Consider the following 17625-nt stretch of genomic DNA (forward strand, 5'->3'; position numbering starts at 1 on the left):
ATTAAAAGATTATGCATCCAATGTGTAGTGATCAGACAAGTTCAAATGGATTAATTCCATGTGTATTAAAAAACAAACCCTTGACTCATTGCAAAAAAAAAAATGTAAATATTTTGTTTGAGATTTCGATGAAAAAAAAAGTTAAACAAACTCTAATAAACAAAATCAATAACTAGCTTCAATAAACAAACTCTAATTTAGCACGAGGCAAAATTGATAATGCTTAGATTTAGATGAAAGGGTTCCTTTTTGAGGAGCTTTTTTAAAGTTTGTGGAAATTTTGTCAAGGAGTACATATTTCTAATAGTGATTAATTTAACGATACTTAGCTTCAGTAAAGGGGTTATGCTTAGATTCAAATTAGTTCTACCTGTATAATTTTGTGTTGTCTTTTACATATGATTCTTATTTCTTCTTTTACTTTTATTCATTTAGTATTTCTAATTCTTTTAAGGTTTTCTAATTCTTTAAAGGTGTGTGTGAAAAGATTAATATGTTAAATTTAAAAATATTTTTATACATTTTATTATTCTCTTCTTAAGATAAAGATTCATGTTTTCGATATATTTTTTTTCAATTAATGTGCATTCGAATTAGTGTCTTCAAATAAAAAAGAGTAATATTATAGTTTGAAAGTTTTTTTATTTTTTTCATTGGTAGTTTGTATTTTTGTCAGTATTTTTGTCAGTGGTTTTTTAATTTTTCATAAGAAAAAAGAATTTGACCAATCAATTTACACAGATAAGATAATCATTTTTGGTCCATAGACTATTTTATGTAAAAGAATTATGACCAAATGTCACGCGGAAAATATTTCTCGTGGACAATATTAGCCGCCAAAAGAAATTCACATTTTCACTTGAGGCACATGTAATTTAAATTTTGCTTTTAAAAAAGTCACCCACACATGAGGATGGGTTAATTTTTTATTTTAAATTGTTTGTTTTTAATTTTATATTTTTATATGTTTGTTTTAATTTTGTTTTTTAATATGTTTTTAATTTTTTTATTTTAATTATTTTTTATATTAGATTTAGTTCTATTGGTAAAGAAATCTTCTGGATGGCGTTTCTCTGTTGCTCTACGTGTGCAGGTTGGGGAAAACCCTAGCCGCAACTTCCCTTCCTTCCTGGGAGTTCTTCGAACCTAGTTGCTTCTTGTCGTGGTGGTGGGGTGTCAGGCAGGCTGTGTGGGGGGTGGTTATCAGTGGGTCGGGGTGCGGTGGTGTAGGAGTAGAGTGGGGTTGCCCTGCCCTACCTTCTTTTTCTTTTCTTTGGTTTTTGCAATGGGTGGTGGTGACGAGTTTTGGGTATCTGTGTCGCTTTTGTTGACTGGTTTGTGCTTTGGTTTTTGGGGTTTCGTGGGTTCTACTTATTTGTGTGGGGGCCTTGCATGGCTGCCCAAAAAGGACCCGTGGGTGCTTCGGGCACATCATTTCGTGATATTTTGACAGACAATATTTCTTCCTCCTGCATGTGGGAGAATCTGATGTTTGGTTTAGCCGGTTCATATATGGGGGAACAATCTTCTCATGCTAGAGGTTTCAAACCAACGAAGGTTAATGGATGTTTGGCTAAGAGTTGCATTAGGCCGATTGTTGTGATTTCTCTAGCTTCTGTTGAGGAGGACATTGAATATTTGTCTAGGAATGCTCTAATTTGTAAGTTTATGGGGATTCAAGTGTCCTTGCCTTTCTTGGAATCTTGGGCTCAAAGGACATGGAATCCAGAGGGGGAAATAGATGTGATGTTAGCTACTAATGGCTATTTTTTGGTAGTATTTTCATACTTGACTGACAGAAATAAGGTGTTTGAAGGGGGGCATTATTTCTATTATCAAATTGGCCTCTTTATCAAACCTTGGCATGTTGGATTTAATCCCACAGAGGAGCTTCCTTCGAGGGTTCATGTTGGATAAGGCTTCCTTGGTTTCCCTTGGAATTTTGGAGAGAGGACATTTTCAATCTAGTTGCAGCTCAGCTAGGAAAGCCAATTGGCCCCTCACGTCAGACTATGGAAAATAAGGTAATTACCTATGTCCGTGTCTGTGCAGAAATTGTTTTGAACAAGTCTCTCCCTGATTCCATGGAACTCCGGTTGGGATCTGGCTCATGGATTCAACAACTTGATTATGAAACACTATCATTTTGTTGCCGAATTTGTCATGAATATGGACATTTGCAGAAGATGTGCCCCAAGTCTAAATTAGCAGGGGATTTTAAATCCGAGACAGCCAATGCTCCCCCTAAACAAGATAAGGGGAAAGCTCCTATAAGGGAGAATAAGGAGGGTTTTGCCCTGGTTAAACTCAAAATAAAGGTCGGGGTTTAAAGAGGACTCTTATGGATAGGCAGGCAGATGAGGTCTTTAATAGATTTGATGCCCTTGAGGATCTGGAATAGTTTGATGGAGTTATTGCTAGTATGCCTATCAGCCAAGGTCTTTTAGAGGCAGGGGTAATAGGTGTGGAAGAGATCAATGATATTTAGATTGAATCACTGAATGAAGCAGTTGGGTGTGGATGGATACAGATACTTCCCTGAGGCCTGTGGGAGGGTTGGTAGGTAGTGGAGGTATGGAAGTACAGGTGACCTCAAATTCTATCTGCTTGGAGACCTGTGTTGGAAAGGACCTTAAGAGTGGGAGCAAAGGTACTTGAACTTCCCTTGTCTTAGGTATTCAGCAAAAAACTTTTAAGAAAGGTACTTAGAAGAAGTCCCTTAAGGTGGGTAGGAAGAAAGACCAGGAGAAGGTTAAACTTGCTGGTGAGACTTTAGTGGGATCTGGTGTTGTGAAGACCATTGATTCTCTCTTATCTCAACCTCAGGAAATGATTGTTCTCTCATAGAATGTAAGGGGGTTGAATAGCATCCCTAGACAAAAGGTCATTCAAGAGTTGATACGGTCTTATTCGCCTGATGTGGTTTTCATTCAGGAAACAAAGCTTTCTGTTGATGGTATGTTCAACATGGCTGCTAAAATTTGGTCAAGATGTCTTTGTCAATGTATTGGGGCTTAGGGTAGTTCGGGAGGCTTGGCTTTGTTATGGGATCCTCGCAAGCTTGTCTCACTTTGGTGGATCTCTAACAAGTCCTCTATCTCCTTGGTGGCCACTTGCTGCGAGACTGGTGAGACTCTCCTTCTCACTAATGTGTATGCTCCAATTAATTATGTTGGAAAATCCTCTCTAGTCACATATAGGTGTTGTCCGCTCTCTTGCGCCTTTGTTTCCCTAGATTCTAGCAGGTGATTTTAATGTTGTATTATGTTTGGAAGAGAAGGGGGGGGTATTTCCAGGTTGGACCCTTATACGTGGCTCTTGAGGAGTAACATTGAGACTCTGAGGGTTGTGGATGTCCAACCTTCCAATGGTTTATTTACCTGGAATAATAGGAGATGTGGGGCTGAGGCTATATCAGAAAGATTAGATAGGTTTCTAATTTCTAGCTACTGGTTGGAGGATAGTTGGACTACCTGTTTAGAGATTTTAGATTGGAGAGGCTCAGACCCCTGGCCTATCCTTTTGTCAGCCACTAAGTTTAGTAGGACTAAGAATCCCTCATTTAAGTTTCAGGTTATGTGGTTGGGGGATGTTTCTCTTCAGGATCATATGCTTGAATGGTGGAGGGAAGGGAAGCCGACTTTTGGTACTGGTATGTATTCCTTTGTCAAGTAGTTGCAACATATTAAGTATAGGCTGAAAAAGTGGAACAAGGTGAGCTTTGGTAATCTTTTCTCTGCCATAAGGAATGCTCAGCAAAGGGTGGACTTCATTACTCATCAAATTAGAGACCAGGGGATGTTTGAGCTTTATACAAAGAAGAGGCTATTGCTTTGAAAGAGCTAGAGGAATGGGAGCTTCGGGAGGAGATTTATTGGAAGCAAAAATCTCGGATTGATTGGCTTCAAGATGGGGATAGAAACATGGGATTCTTTCACAACTCAATAAAGGACAGGAGGCATGGTAGTACTCTCAATTCTCTCATTACTTCGGAAGGGACTCGGGTTTCCTCTCATAGGGAGATTGCCCAGGAAGCCATTATATTCTTTGGGAACTTGTTCAAAGAAGATTTGGTGCCTACTTGTGCTGAAGAAAGATTGGTGCTTGATTGCATTCCTTCCATAGTTACTCCAGAAATGAATGAGATTCTCATTAAACGTATTTCTCTTTCAGAGATTCAGGCAATGGTCTTTGGTATGAAGAAAGGAAAAGTTCCTGGGCCTGATGGTTTCCCTATTGATTTCTTTCAAGCTTTTTGGGATATTATCAAGCTAGATCTCTTGGAAGTTGTGCAGGAATGTTTTGGTAACAACCAAATGCTTAAGGCCCTAAATGCCACTTTTCTTGCTCTCATTCCTAAGAAGGAAGGTGCTAATTCTCTTGACTCCTTTAGGCCCATTATTTTGTCTAATGTGATCTACAAAATTATCACTAAATTGATTGCTGAAAGGCTAAAGTCTTGGATTAGTAGATTAATTTTTGAAGAGCAAGGGGGTTTTGTGTCTGGGAGACAGATTTTGGATGGTGTCATTATTGTTGTTGAAGCAGTGCATTCCATGGTTGTTTCTAAGGAGAAGGCTATGTTTATAAAGCTTGATATGGCCAAAGCCTACGATAGGGTCAGATGGAGTTTTCTGCAAAAGGTTCTCTTAGCTTTTAGATTCCGAAGTGAATGGATTAGTTGGGTTATGAGTTGCATCACCTATTCTTCCTTTGTTGTTCTTATTAATGGTGAGCCAACTGATTTGTTTGGTGCTACTAGAGGCCTGAGGCAAGGTGATCCTCTCTCACCCTATCTATTTCTTCTGATGGCTAATGGTTTGGGAAGGTTTCTCAAGTCTCAAGTCAGGCAAGGTTTGATTCAGGGTTGGAGGTGGGATCCTAGTATTCCTCCTTCTTCTCATCTTCAATTTGTGGATGACATTGCGTTAATGGGGGCTGCTAGAATCAATGAAGCGGCCAATTTCAGAAGAGCTCTGGATATTTATGTGAAGACCTCTGGACAGCTGATTAATGAGGAAAAATATCATTTTTTTTTCTTCTATACTCCTGCTCCCATTCAGGTGAGGATTGCACGGATTTTGAGGTTTCAAATTGGCACCCTTCCTTTTGTTTACATTGGAATTCCTCTTTCGATTCATAGATTGCCAGGAGTTTTTTGAAAGGAAATTTTGGATAAGTTTCAAAGCAAGGTGTGTCACTGGACTAATAGGTGGCTCTCAACTGCTAGTAGAGTTACTCTTTTAAAGTCAGTTGTTCAGGTGTTTCCTATTTACATGTGCTTTGTGTAGTCAGCCCCAGTTAGCTTTATGAAGGAATCTGAAGACCTCTCTAGATAGTTCTTATAGAATGGCAATTTGCTTTCCTCCAAGTGGAGTTTGGTTAAGTGGGATAATATGTGTAAATCAAAATAGGAGGATGGCCTTGGTTTGCGGAAAACTATCTTGAATGGTTGCACTCTTGCTACTAAGTTGTTTTGGAGATGGTGTGTAAATCAAGATCAAGGATGGGCTAGTATCCTTAGGATTAAATATCTTGGTGATGTGGAAGGGATGGATGTCCCCTGGTGCATCTTGAGAGGAAATGGGTCAATGATTTGGGACACCTTGAAGAGAGGATCTCATCTAGTCTAGAAGGGTCTCTTTTGGATTTGTAATAGAGGATTTGAAGCTTTGTTCTAGAAGGATTCTTGGGATGGATATCCTCCTATTTTGTCTCAATTTCCTCATCTCCAATCTCTCAGTGACATCTTTATGGAAGCAAACTGGAGTAAATTTGAGGACTTTAAAGTGATTTCAAGGGTGGGTTGTGGTGAGGTAGCTCGATGGAACGAACCTCAGGAATGACATCCTGGGGGTTTTGTGGACGAGAGGGAAGCCCTGGCTGAAATTCTAGCTGGGAGATTGTGTAATTCTCTTAGAGGTGTTGACACCCTTGCTTGGGGCCCTAATCCGAAGGGCAAGTTTTCTATGGCTTCTGGCTATCAATAGTTGGAACATATGTACTTTGCCAAGGTGGATGTTCCCTAGTGGAAACAAGTTTGGAATAGGTTGGCTTGGCCCAAGTGTAACTTTTTCTTGTGGCTTGTGGTGTATAATAGGTGTCTTACCTGGGAAAATCTTCAGAAGAGGGGCTTTCATGGGCCCTCTATATGTGTTTTATGTCATGAGAGTGAGGAGAACAACTCTCACCTTTTCTTCCAATGCTCCTTCGCCAGAGATATTTGGCATTGGTGGTGGGGAGTTTGGAAACATGCTTGTGTTCATGCTAGCACTCTGGTGGAGCTTTGGAACAGCCTTGGTAGACCTCCTACCAAGACTCCCTTCTGGATGCAGCTTGTGACATTGGTCCAGGTTTTATTATCTAGAAGGTTTGGTTGGAAAGGAACTGTAGTATTTTCCAGGATAGGATGAAAATGGTGCGACAAGTGTGGTTGAAAGTTTTAAATATGATTTGGGAGACCCTAATGGCAAAGTGTGACCTTTCAAGAGATGTTGATCCTGGTGACATGCGGGTGGTTCAAAGTTTGAATATTTTAGGCATGGGCCTTCATGATGCCTTATGTAAGAAACTTCAGGTCATGAGAAAAAATGTTAAAAGGACTTGTCGGGAAGGTAAGTGGACCCCTCCTCCTTTGGGATATCTTAAGATTAATACTGGCAAATCTTCTAGAGGTAATCCTAGGTATGTTGGGGTTGGTGGAATTGGCAGAGATAGTTCTGGTAATGATGGTTTTCTCTTTTCTATCTATAAGGGTTTCCAAACTAATAATTATATGGAGGCCCTTGCTATTCTGATGGCCCTTAAGAGAGTTTGTTCTCTTGGGTGGAGTAAATTATTTGTGATTCTGGTTCCCAGGTTGTGGTTGATATGTTAAATCATCAGCGGATGGAGGATGTAGAGTGGCATTTGGTTATGGTGGGTAGACAGATCCTTTCTTTGAGTGTTGCCTTTGAAACAGTTTCTTTTTGTTATGTGCCTCATGAGTGGAATAGAGTTGTTGATTGTCTGGCAAAATGGGCCTTAGATCACCTAGATGGGTGGAGAGTTGAAGATTCATCTACTCTTGGAGTCTGTTCATGTTGTTAAAGGTTTGGTCAAGGAGGATTTAGCAGTTTAGTTGTTGTTTGGTTGGGAGCTTTATGTTGAGTCCTCTGCTTCTTTTTGTTGAGATGAGGCCCTGTTCTGTGTATTGCTCAATTTGATTCAATAAATTTTTACCCCTCTTTTTTCAAAAAAAAAAAAAAAAAATCTATTGGTAAAAATCTATTTTTATTATAAAATATTTTTTAATAATTTTATTTTTTAATCGGTAATGGGTCGAGGCCAAGACTTTTATTATTTTTTATAAAATTATACATCCCGATTCGGTGGGAAGCTGGTAGGAAAGAATCGGGTGAAGAAAACCTCCAGCCTAGCCCTTAGAAATAATCCTTGATAAATACATTACAATAATCTCCCGAGGAGAAGAAAGTTACAATGCTCAGAAATTAACAATTTATCATCTACATGCCTAATTTCCCTTTTGGTCTGGAGAATTACATATTTGTGAGCTACTTTAACAAATTGTTACAATAAACCACCAAAAGGGAAATTGCTGCAATAACCCATTTAGACAACCTTCTGAGAATTTTCTTAAGGGGTAGCTTCAGCCAAGAAGTGCTTTATCAAAGTAAGGGGGTGAAGTAAGAGGCAACTCTATTTCAACCTGCAAACATCAGACTAAAAACTTCCACATTGTCATTTGTTAGGTATTAGCCAAATAGCCCAATGTATCAACCAATAGAAGGTTCAATTTAAGAGCCTAGTTATGATCGTAATCTAACAGAATTCACAAATAGAACCAAAATCTTCCTCAGGGCTGTTACAGCCATGAGTAAACCAAATGAACCAAGCCATATATCTCCTCGCTATTAGGAATCAAATGTTAGGCAGATATGTATTTTCTATCTGAATGGTAACCATAAGACTACTCATCAATAAACTACTGCATCTACTCTTGGATAAGGCATAGATACCAAATTTACTATTGCATGTCATCTAAGACTGGAAATCTACATCAGGACATAATATTCGAGCATGAAAACTTAGAATTTAAGTAAGCTTGCTTCTGTAAATCTAAAATAACAAGGGTCAAGGAGTATCCATTATGAAGAGAACTATTTTAGCTATCTAAAAAGAAAGTAGCTTAACTAAAAGAAGAAAACTGCAAGAGAACTGTCATACCATCCGAAACCAAGACAAAAGGGCAGGGAGATCTTACCAAGGACCCAATCTAGGGTCATGACAACCGTGGATGAGAAGAGACTCCATAATGAAAAGAAAGATGCCCGAGCTAGAAAAATAAAGGAAAGGAAATAAAAGAGGCAACAATATAATAAAGAAACAAGATATAAGAAGAAAAATATAAAAACAAAAAATAAAAGGGGATATATAGATAGATAGACAGATAGATAGATAGATAGATAGATAGATAGATAGATAGATACGAAACAGACCAAACAACAGAAAAAGAGAGAAAGAAAATCAGAATAAAAGTAAACAAAAACATAACCTACAAAGGAACCTTGTAGCCTTATAAGAAGGTTATACCTTGTTGGTAAACAGATTTGTCACTGTGATTGTTTCTTTGAAATTGACCATGTTTGTCCAAAGAGCAGTGACAAACATTCTAACAGTTGGAGAGATTGCAACCAAACCACAATCTTCCTCTGCGTTTGAGAGGGGTAGCTCCCTCATATGATGGGGGTATTTTGGGATTTTTGTGTACTTTTAACCTAAAAGTACATAAAGGAGAAAACATAAAACTAAGGAAAGATGACTCATAGAAACCCCAACATTAGACATATGAAAACCAATTGAGATTCCATAACTAATAATGATTACAAAAGGGGTTTATTACCAAATAGGTTGAAACATGCAATGATGATGAAGGAAGTACAATAAACCTCAACATACAGAGAGACGAGTTGTACTGTCACATGCAAGTCAAGATACCAGGAAATGATGTGTTTCATCAAATCAATTACATAGATCAAGGAACATAAAATCAATGGATTCCACCAATACACAAAAGGATTATCAATTTAACATACGAGAAAGAGATAATCATAACACATAAACACCTCCAATACATACGAATCAAATGCATTCTTTGTTATTCTTTTGAAAATATACAAGTCCAATTGCTTTGAGTACCAAAAGTGAAAACCAAAAGTTCTTTAAAGTTTCTCTACAAAATCCTGCAGGTTTCCCCTTCGTAAAAGTCTCCCCTTTACAATGCAAAAGCCTTGTATTTATAGGCTAGAGAGAATAACTAACTTATAACTACTTGGCCTAACTACTTAGGATAACTAACTAAGTTAGTCACTTAGGATAACTACCCTTTTAGAAATAAGTTAGGATTTACCTAACTTTTACAAAGCTCAAGCCAAAAAGATAACTTTAGTTAAAATTGGTGACAAAAAGTCACCTTTACCGAAAAGGTAACCTAAAACCCATATTTTGAATAAAAACCAAATTATGACTTTGTCAAGGTAGGTTTCATCTTTGTCTTATTACGACAACTTCCAAAGTTTAATCTTACTTCTTCATTGTACAATGACGAGGTACAAAAATGCTTGAACATATGAATTTGAATGTCGATGCCCATCACTGGCATATCATGAATTGCAAATAAAACTTCAGTAGAAGCATTTGAAAAGCTCTTTAACGAATCCATTTTATGAATATTTTGCAACCATTACATCAAGTTTATCACTTTTCTGAATTCCTTTGTCAATCTCCACATTATGATCCAGATCAATCATTTTGAAAGTCGTACTATTGGAAACATTCAGCCTATATTTGTATATTATCTACATGCACCAACAAAACATATTCACATAATCACAGTATTTCTAAATGGCATCGAGTGTTCCTATGATAGCCACCATGAGAATGACAGTCAACAATGGACACCTATTGATCAAATATATATGTAATGCAGCCCATGTGATTGGAATGTGTACAACCCTCGTCCACCAAATAGAACACAAATGAAGCAAAGCTTACAATGTTAGCATGTGCTCAAGAGTGTTTCATTAGTTCAAAGGTTTTGAGAGATTCCTTGCAAAGTCCATTTTGCACACATTCTTCAATCACTCCATTGAGATTAAATCTCTTTTGAGGTATCCCATCAAACAATTCACAGCCTTGTTTGTGCTTCTCAATCGGCCTTCAACTCGCACTTCTTATAGGCAAATAGTCAAACATTTTGCCTGCTACCTCTACTTCCACATTTGCATTCGGTGGGATGACATCTCTGAGGCATTTTGTCAAATATTTCACCTACCTTGTGTACGATTCCAAGTTCTGCAAGCAAGTCAATCATGCATCTCAAATCGTATACCTAATAAAAATCTTCATACACAGTGGTTTGATGGATGTCCATATATTATTTGAAATCTCATGCTCGCGGGCCAAGAGGATATCGACAAATATTTGTGTTGTGTACCCGCCAATTACACATGTCGTGTGCATTTGGTCTCGAGAGTTTTCAAAGCCTTTCAACAAATTCAATTTCTACATATTGTGCAATCACAACATACCATTCCTTGAAATAATGTCTCTATGAGGCATCTTTGTTCAAAACAACTAGGTTGCTTTGTGTATGATGCGGCCATGTCGTGTTATGAGACCACATTACTTCGAGTATTTTTCCAAACGGTTCACTTGCCTTGCCGATGCTTTGATACATGTCTATAACCTATTACAAAGGCTCCCATTTTACACAAGCAGGGAAAATGTTGGCAAAGTTGTTGAACTTAGCTTCACGCCTGCCAATTGCATTTGCTTGGAAGTTTCGCAAGCTTTGAGATGACATCTTTGTGAAGCATTATGTCAAACAGTGCATGTGCGTTGTCAATGCAATCACATTTTTTTTCGAAGTATTCTGTCAAATCCATTGTGCATATGCCACAATCATTACATACAATGGGATGATATCGTTTTGAGGTATTCTGTCAAACAAATCATGTGCATTGTCTATGCTCAGGGTTCCTTCAAAGCTTTATGTCAAATGATTAACGTGTTGTTTATGCACATATATTTGCTTGGAATTTTTTAAAGACATTTTCAACAAATTTATTTCTGCATATTGTGCAATCACGACATACCATGAGATGACATCGGTTTGAGGTGTCTTTGTTCGAAGATTCTATATTGGCACGAGTGGACTACTGGTAAAGGTCGTGGAATTCAGCTATACATCTGCCAATTGCATTAGCTTGAAAGTTTCTAAAGCCTTTTTAACAAATCCATTTTGTACATATGTTGCAACCATGGCATTCCATGAGACCACATTTCTTTGACGCATTTTGTCAAACAATTCACTTGCCTTGTCTACGCTTCCACATTTTGCATACATGTCTACTAGAGTAGTTGCAACTACAACATCTCACGAAATTCCTCTATCCTTTATGCTTTGATGAATGTCCATACCCTGATCTAAAGCTCCCATTTTGGCATAGGCTGCGACTATGTTGACAAATGTGAACTGATTGGGTTGGAAGCCTTTTCGTTGCATTTGGTGAAACAGTGCTACTGCCTCCTAAGGATACCCATGTCTTCAGTATGTAGCAATAACCGTGTTCCATGACACGATGTTTCATTCACTCATGTGATCAAACACTTTAAGTGAATCCACCAAACTTTGGCACTTGACATACAAATTAATAAGACTGTTCTGAAAAGAAGTGCGCGTAGCAAATGCAAATCGCCTGTGAGCAATGAAAGAGTGGACATTTTTCACTTGTGAGAGAACGTTCTTGAAAATACAAGTCTACAATAACTGAAGATATGTAGAGGAGTCTCCATGGGGGTTGTGAGTGGTAAGAAGAATGTGCAGCGCCTCTTTCAACTGGTCCTCTCTACATAATGTTGTGAGATTGAGATGAGGAGTGGATGGAAATGGTATCTTTTGATTGTAATTGGAGCATGGAAAATGTCCAGTGTCATGAGGTTAGGAACTTAAGTTTTTCAAGCAAGGGAGGTTAGAAAGTTAGGATTACTCAGCAAATGAGCATAAAGGTTAGGATTGCTCAATTTTTTAGCATATCTAACCTCATAAGGTTAGGATTTTGACTTTTCAAAGCAATAGGTTAGGATTGCTCACCTTTTGAGCAACAAAGGGCATTAAGCAAATGATCACTTGCAACAACTCAATCCGAACCTACATAAATACATTTGATTGTTTTTCCTCTTAAAAAAGGGTAAAATGGGAAATATATTGAAAACAATTTAAAATATTTGAATTATTTTTAACAGAATAATTAAAATATTTCCCATTAGACTTTAATGCCTTGATTTAGGAAAAATGGCCACAACTTTCAATTGGTAAGGAGTTAGGCTCCGAAATTTGAAACACATGTTGATGGTAGGGAAATGAGAAAATATCATCATTTATTCCTCATGACGATACCTAGGGTGAGGGATCTTAATTATTTTTGAGTGAGTGACATCAAAAATTGAAAGTTTAAAATATGGCAAACTGTGAACTGGGTTCAGGCAAAAATTGGTTATATGACACAAAACAATGCTTATGACATGTTCACAAAGCAATTTTCCTCAATTCTTTATAATTTTCAAAACTAATCCATTTTTCACATTTTGACTGACAACAACCTTGGATCACATGCTCACTCATTACGCATAGACACATATTTGGGCCTTCATTCAACATTGGGACCAATTTGAAATTCAAATTTTGGAATTCAAATTTTGGGTATGTCAAATATGGAGCAACATATCTGCATAATATTAGTCTCATAAAATACAACACCTCAGCTACGAAAAAAGGAAAAAATGGAAAAGATTATATATATATTGTCTCATGTATATATATATATATATATATATATATATATATTTGTGTGTGTGTGTATACACATATGTATGTATATGTGTGTGTGTGTGTGTGTGTGTGTGTGTGTGTGTGTGTGTGTGTGTGTGTGTGTGTGTGTAAATATGTGTGTGTGTGTGTGTGTGTGTGTGTGTGTATATATATATATGAGACGATATAAACAAAAGAATGCAAGATGTATGTATATATGCAAGATGCAGTGAGTATATGTATGTATATACATACATACATGTATATGTGTGTGTGTGTGTGTGTGTGTACATATCCATATACATATATGTATGTATGTATGTATGTATGTATGTATGTATGTATGTATGTGTGTATCTATATACATATCCATATACATATATGTATATGTATATACATATACATACATATGTATGTATATGTATATATATACATATATGTGTATGTGTATATGTATATGTACACACACACACAGATATATGTGTGTGTGTACATACATATACACACACATATATATATGTAGATCAGGAAATTGAATAATCATCAAAACAATAACAATTAGGACAACCACAAAACCTAAAGCTGTTATGAAAGCAATCCCAATCCAATCAATGAAGACATAAAGACAAGATATTCAAATCAAATGAAATCGGAGCAAACTAACGCAGATATCTCCTTCATGTGGCTCCATTGTTCTTCTTTCACCTTCAAATTTGACGTGGATCTCACCTACAAGTGCAAAATACAAGTGGAAAGCAAGTTGTTGAAAGATGAAATTCGTAGCATAAGGTTACTCGAAAACGTGATTGATTCCGAAAATGTGATTGATCTCCCTTCATTGAAGAAAATCATCCAATTTATAGACAAATTGGAGAGAGGACAAGATTAGCATGAAGAGATTTGAAAGGAAATTCAAATCAAGAATCGCAAAATTATGACAAATGTATGACAATTTCTATGCAAGGTGTATGACAAATTATGCACAAATTATGGCAAGTTGCTATGCAAGATGTATGACAAATTACGACAAGATTGAAATAGAAATTAGGAATTAGGAGAAATTAGCAAATTAGAAAATTGAGGAAAAAGATGAAATAGAAATTAGGTGAATTAATCAATAGGTTTTCATCCATTAATTAATTCATGAAAGAGACCTAGGACTAAATAAATAGATTTATTTAACCCACAAAGAAGAAAAAAAGGATTAAATGAACAAATCATAAAACCCTAGAAATAAGAGGACAAGGAATTAGGTCAAGACAACAAGAAATTAATGTAGGTTCGATCATGATTTCTGATTGACAAAGGACCAATGTTGATAAATGATTGAGATTGGTTGACAAAAATCAATGACAAATTGACCAAGATTGACAAGGAGATCAAATTGATAGGCGCCAATTGACAAGGAACAATGACTAGTCGATCCAAATTGACATGATTGAAAAGGAAAAGGATCGATGATGAATTGATCGCAAAATGACAAGATTGACAAGGACAAGGATCGATGACGAATCGATCGCAAAATGACGAGATTGACAAGTTGATAATCGCAAATGATTACTAACAAACTAAAGATGATTGAAAGATTGACAAGAGGACAAAAACCCTAATTCTATCATCGATTAGGATTGACGATGTCCAAAATGATGATAAATGAGCACGCACCATGATGCGACAGGATAAGATCGACCAAAATCATGACTGAAGATTGCTATCGACAAGACCTAATTCGAAAGCAAGAAAAATGAGGAATGCAGAAGAAGGACTCGATGCTCGCAAATGATAAAGACCAAGTGCGCAACATAAAAGAAATGTTAATGCGATGCAAGAACCCTAAAATAAGGCAATGAGCAAATGTTAAAGTATGACTCCACAAGCGTTGACCATTTTTAGACGTCTACAATATATATATATGTATATACATACATACATATATATATACATGTATATGTATGTATACATACATACATATGTATATACATGTATATGTATGTATGTATGTATACATACATACATACATATACATGTATATACATATGTATGTATGTATACATACATATACATGTATATATATGTATGTATATATGTATATGTGTGTGTATATGTGTATATGCATATATATACACATATATGTATATGCATATGTATATATACATATTGCATGTATATATACATATATACCAATACACATATGTATACACACACACACACACACACACACACACACACACACACACACACACACACATAGATACATATATATTAAATCAATATATATATCTAGAAGTTCATAAAATCTGGAGGAGTTAACTAAATCCTCTAGGAGGAAACCACCAATATAGAAGACTTACCCAATGCCTTGGCTAACAAACTCTTCGCCATCCGCCCCCATGTTAGCAAGTTCATCAGCTCTTTTGTTGCCTTCCCTATATACATGATTGATGAGGACATTGCTAAAGTAAGACATAAGGTCTTTAGATCTCCTAATCAAGTCGTTGATTTTCCAGTTGTGGGTCTTCTCTAATCTTAAAGAATTAATAATGGCGCCGAATCTCCTTCTATCTCCAGATTTTGGATGCCTGGTTGTTGTCAAATCAGCAAACCCTCTACTGTTGTGTTAGCCTCTACAACATTATTGGTGACTATTCCTAATGGCTTAGCGAGAGCTGCCAACTCTCTCCCATCCGAAGAGTGGATAACACACCCAATACCAGTCGGCCCAAGATTGCCCTGAGAGGCTCCATCAAAGTTAAGTTTATATCGGCCATCTTGGGGGGTCTAAAAACATTGTTCCCTAGCACAAAACTGGGAATCCCCCCCAAACCAACATATGAAGAAAGAATGAGACCCTCCCAAAGTTTCCTAAAGGATTCATCCCTGAAAGAAAATCTAGAATTCTTGATAGGGAAATTTCTTATGAAATTGTTGGCCACCTCAATAATGGAAGCTTCAATCTTAACAATGAGAGCGGAAGGGTTGAGGGATTTTTCTTTAAAGATTCTTTTGTTTCTTTACTTCCAAACCTCCCAGAGGAGAATAGAGAGGGAAATGATCCACAGATGCCCATAATGACCATGACAGAGGGAGATAGGCCGTCTGCTTGGCAGGAAATGTTGAAATTAAGCTTGCTAAAGAGCCATTACTAGTAGGAAGCAGTGAACTCATAATTGAGGAGTAAGTGATCGACATCTTCCTCCATCTTGTAGCATAGCGGACACCTAGAAGGACCTTCATACCCCCATTTCTTGAACCAGCTCGAGGTAAGGATTCTATTTTGCAGAGCTACCCAAAGGAAGGTCCTCACTTTTGGAGAGAAAGATTTATGCCAACAAAGAGTCAAAGGTAGATTGGAATTTTGTCTGGAATTTATCTTGTGAGCAGTCGAGTAACCCCACTTGACATTGTATTCCCCATTGGAAGAACCCACCCAAATTATATTGTTTTGATTGGAATTAAAGGTTAATATCCTATTATTTAAAATGGAGAGGAGGAGGGAATAGTCTATCTGGTTATTAGGGGAGGACACCAATGATTTCCAATGCCATCCCAATGTTGGGTCGGAGTTAGGAAATTCAACATAATCCCAAACCAATTTCCCTACAGAATCTCCCAGATCCTTTTTTAGGGAATCATTATGAATGATGTTTAGAATAGTGGGGTATCCCCCTTAAGAGTATTCCCAAAACAATACTTTATCCCCTTTCCCAATATTCCATGAGAGTTGGTTAGCTAAGATGCTCCTACAACTGATAAGAAAATTCCAAATTCTTGAACCTTTAGGGGGAGAGGGAATACAAAAGATACTAGTCGAGTCATGATTGCAAAGATATTTATTCCTAATTATTTTAACCCATTTCAGCTATGGTTCTTTGTAAATTTTCCAAACTAATTTTTCTCCCAAAGAAACATTCTTACTTTCCAGATTCCTAATACCTACGCCCCCATTGATCTTCAGAAGTCATAGTTTATCCCATGTAATAAGTGCAAACTTTTTCTCGTCCTCTAAGTCATGCCAAAAGAAGGTTCTCAAAATCCTATTAAGTCTATCCCTGATGCCTCCCGAAAGTTGGAGATAGGACATATAATATTGAGGAATTTCAAAAAGGAGAGATCTAATCATAACGATTCTCCCAGCTAATAATAGCCACTTGCATTTTCATGATTGCAGTCTAAGTTCTAATTTAGAGAGGAGACCATCCCAAAGCTTGTTTACTCTAACCCCTCTATCTAAAGAGAGCCCTAGATATTTGCATGGGAGAGTACCAGCCTGAAATCCCAATAAATTAATGATCTTTTGTTCCTTTCTCACATTCGTGTTAAGGAAGAACACGCTATACTTATTTTTATTAACCTCTTGGCCCAAAGCTTGTGCATACCAATCTAGAATTAGTTTAAAATTCTTGGCTTCACCAGGGCAACTCTTTCCTAACAATAGTGTGTCATCAACGAATTATTGATGGGTAACTGGATCAATGTTTCTAGTGACTCTTATACCTTCCATAATTCCTAGCTCTTGGGATTTTTGAATTGTCCTACCTAAGGCTTCTGCCATAACTATATAAAGAAAAGGGGAAATAGGATGCCCTTGCCTCAAACCGCGAGAACTATTGAAGTATCCTTGGGGACAAGAACAAAGAAATGTGGAATTGAGATACATTCAAATATCCGGTTGATCTAGCTTTTATTGAATCCAAAGGCTACCATACATTTACAGAGAAATCTCTAGTCAACTCTGTCGTATGCTTTCCTTATGT

Source organism: Cryptomeria japonica, chromosome 2 (genome assembly GCF_030272615.1).
Source record: "Cryptomeria japonica chromosome 2, Sugi_1.0, whole genome shotgun sequence".
Lineage (NCBI taxonomy): Eukaryota > Viridiplantae > Streptophyta > Pinopsida > Cupressales > Cupressaceae > Cryptomeria > Cryptomeria japonica.